A 3,739-nucleotide genomic window follows, 5' to 3' on the forward strand; every position below is an offset into this window, starting at 1 on the left:
GTCTCACACACCTATGAGTTTTTGCTTTGGTTTAAAACTTTAAATTACTAATTTGCTTGTTAGATTTTTGTATGAAACATGGATAGTGAGGGATATGAGTTTATTGTATTGCATGGATAGTTAAAAATGCTTTCTGGGTTTTTGCACGGATTGAGCCGGAGAGTTTTTGGGTTTTTAACACAGATGGAGCCGGAGAAAAAATCATACAGGCACATCCAAAAAAAAGAAAGAGAAAACGAAAGGACGAAATTGTCCTTGAGATAGTTTGCAAAATGATAGATTTGACACTCTTATTAATGAAGGGTATGTTAATTGTATTGGGATTAAATGTTGAGGTACTGATCTAATAGTTTTTAAATTTGGGACATTAAAATGATGAATGACCGTTAGTTCGAGTACTATTTATAAAATTTCCTGTTGCATGTATATCATGCATGATTTTTTGTACAATCTGTTTCACTTTCTTCCCAAGAAACTTAAACAGAAAACGAAATCCGATAATGACCTAAAGAAACAACATGCATATTTAATACTATATATGGAACAAGAATGTTGGAGAGAAGAGATCCTACATTGGAAAAGTGACAAAGAAAATATAACTCATAAGTGGGTGAGTCATTTCTCATTGTACCGAGACTTTTTGTGATTAAAACCAAACATCTTAAAGGTGGTAAAGTTAGGACACTATCGGTACATAGATGATACACGGGCCACACTCTTATCGCTGTTTGACATGGTATCAAAGCGGGTCCCTCTCTAGTTGCATCTCCACGAGCCCGGGTTGGTTCTTTCAGGGGTCATGGCCCTGGTTTGGTTTGGTTTGGTTCTTTTGAGTTTGAGATTTTTTTCAGTTGTCATGGGGAGTTTGAGGTTCTTTCAGTTGTCATGGGGACCGGGTTTAGTTTGTTAATCAGTTTCACGTGCAAACCTAAAAGTTAGGTTGCACGTGAGGGGGAGTGTTCACTACCAGAAGAAAGGCTTTAGCCGACGAAAATAAAAAAACCAGGCTGACGAATTTTTTTTTCGTCGGCTAAAGTGGACTTTAGCCGACGAAATTTTCCTTCATCGGCTAATTTAAAATTTTCGTCGGCTATGGTCAACTTTAGCCGACGAAATTAATATTTCGTCGGCTGAATAATTTTTTTCGTCGGCTATAGTCTGTAAACTTTAGCCGACGAAATTTTAAAAAGTTGAGCCGACGAAAAATATAATTTCGTCGGCTAAAGTGCCTTATATTTTCAGATTTGGACAACAACTCATCTGGAAAAAAAAACTATACGTAGAACCTTCAAACATAAAAAAGTCGTGAAATAAGATATGACCATAATGGTGAAATACGTCTACAGTTGAAAAATCACGGTATTCCGGTAAAGTCTCGGTGCCGATAGTTGCGGTTAATGCAATTTACTCTTATTATTCACTATGCTGCAGATTTGGCATTTGGTGTCTGATTGACTATTGTGATACCTTTCCGGAAGCGTAACGGCGCTACGAGTCAAACTCATTGCTAATGCCATGATGTATAGGCCTTTTTGGCCATCCGAGTCCTTTTAGGGATTCAAAATGCAGTTTTCTTATTTTCGATTAGAGTTGACCGTTTGGATCGAGCCCTTAACGTTGTCGAATTCAGTTGAATTTTTTACCATAGACATCTTTCGTCATAATGATCATATCTGACGGTCCAATTTTGGTTTGTGAATTTTAGTCATCGGAATCACAACGTGTCTATTAATGTTGTATAACTTGTTTAGTAGGTTATACAACTTTGTGAACCAACTCTACATAGGAAGCAAAATTATCAAAAATCTCGTGAAATAAGATGTGTCCAGAATGGTGAAATACGGCTATGGTTCAAAAATCACGTAAATCGGGTAAAATTTCGGTGCCGATAGTAGCGGTCAACCCTATTTACCGTTATTATTCCCTATGGGGAGCCCTATCGTCGGAAGGTAAATGTCTTCAAATTTTTATATAGGCGGTTGCGTCTCATCTACGTGAGATTTTTTCGTGTGGAAGGTTTGACCAAACTACGTAATATAGGGGGAGATATGAGCGTTTTCGTGAATTTATAGACTTTAGCCGACGAGATATTAAAAAAGTCGTCGGCTAAGGTCAAAAAATTTCAAAATTTTTTGAGCGGTAAACCAAAGTTGGAGGAAAATTTTCAAAGGACTTTAGCCGACGAAAATATATGAATAGTCGTCGGCTAAAGTCGAAAAATTTTCAAAATTTTCAACCAAATTCTTTTTAGCGGTCAACCAAAATTTTCAAAAGAGTTTAGCCGACGAAAATAAAGAATTTCGTCGGCTAAAGTTCTTTATATAGGCGAAGATGGATGGTAAGAAGTCTATTATCTGCCAGATTTTCTTCTCGGCCTAGCTCCGCTGTTAAGCCACCGGAGACCTCCACAGTTGTCCCAAAAGCTTCGCCGTCGTCTCTACTTCATTGTTGGATAGGTGGTGCATCGAGTGGCGCCGCCGTGAGGGATAAATCGAGCTCTAAAACTCCGCCGGTTCGGATTCGGTATCGATCGAATTTCTCCTTCCTTAGGTCACCATTTGGTGAGTTCTATATATGGATAAGTTGAGTTTGATTAGTACTACATTCCCCTAGAATTTGGTAGCTCGATTCGGTGTGTGTGAAGAGAATCGAAGATTTAAAGTTTTTAGGGTTTAAAATTGGGGATTTTTATATTTTGAGTCGATTGACCTGTTTAGGCTTAGAATTGAGCTTCGACTTCTTCTAGAAAGTTGTTCGAAATGTTGAGAGGAAGATTCTGTCAAATTTTGGTCGTGATTGGAGGTGGCCGAAAGTTTCTGCAGTTTTTTTTTTTCAAAACCCAGCAACTTTAGCCGATGATATTTAAATACTTTATTCGTCGGCTATAGTATTTTTTAATTTTTTATATAAGGTTTAGCCGACGAATTATGCCATAATTCGTCGGCTATAGTTATTTTTATTTTTTTATAAGGTTTAGCCGACGAAATAGACGAAATATACTATATTTCGTCGGCTATAGTTATTTTTTAAATTTTTATAAGGTTTAGCCGACGAAATATACTAAAGTTCGTCGGCTATAGTTATTTTTAATTATTTATTACACAATTTAGCCGACGAATATTTCGTCGGCTAAAGTCTGGGAAAAAAACCGACGACATGTTTTTCGTCGGCTAACTGTGGGACTATAGCCGACGAAAAAAAAAATTTCGTCGGCTAAAGTCATCACCGACGACCTTTTCTCGACGAAATCTTAGCCGACGATGGCTCGTCGGCTAAGATCTTATCCGACGAATTAAGTTAACAGGCCGACGAAACTTTTTCGTCGGCTAAAGTGCTTGTCCTGGTAGTGGTTGGAGATGAGAGATCCCACATTGGAACAGTAACAAAGAAAATATAACTAAGTGGGTGAGTCATTCATAATTGTATCAAGGTCTTTTGTGATTAAAACTCAACACCTTAAAGATGGTTAAATTGGGACAATATCGATACACGGATGATCCACGAGCCACGCTTGTTGCTGTTTGACAAAGAATGATCGGAAAGATAGCTAGATTTAGAACATATCGAAGTATAACCGATCGACTTTAATTATCGTATTGATATATATATACACACACAAAGCTGTTCAGGTGCGGACGTCCGCACCAAAGTTTTTGGTGCGGATTTCCATTTTTGCACCACTTCCCGATTGAATTTCCTCAAACTTCTTTCTAGACATATCTAGATCATCTTGTGTAGA

This window comes from Fragaria vesca, linkage group LG7 (genome assembly GCF_000184155.1).
Source record: "Fragaria vesca subsp. vesca linkage group LG7, FraVesHawaii_1.0, whole genome shotgun sequence".
Classification (NCBI taxonomy): Eukaryota; Viridiplantae; Streptophyta; class Magnoliopsida; order Rosales; family Rosaceae; genus Fragaria; species Fragaria vesca.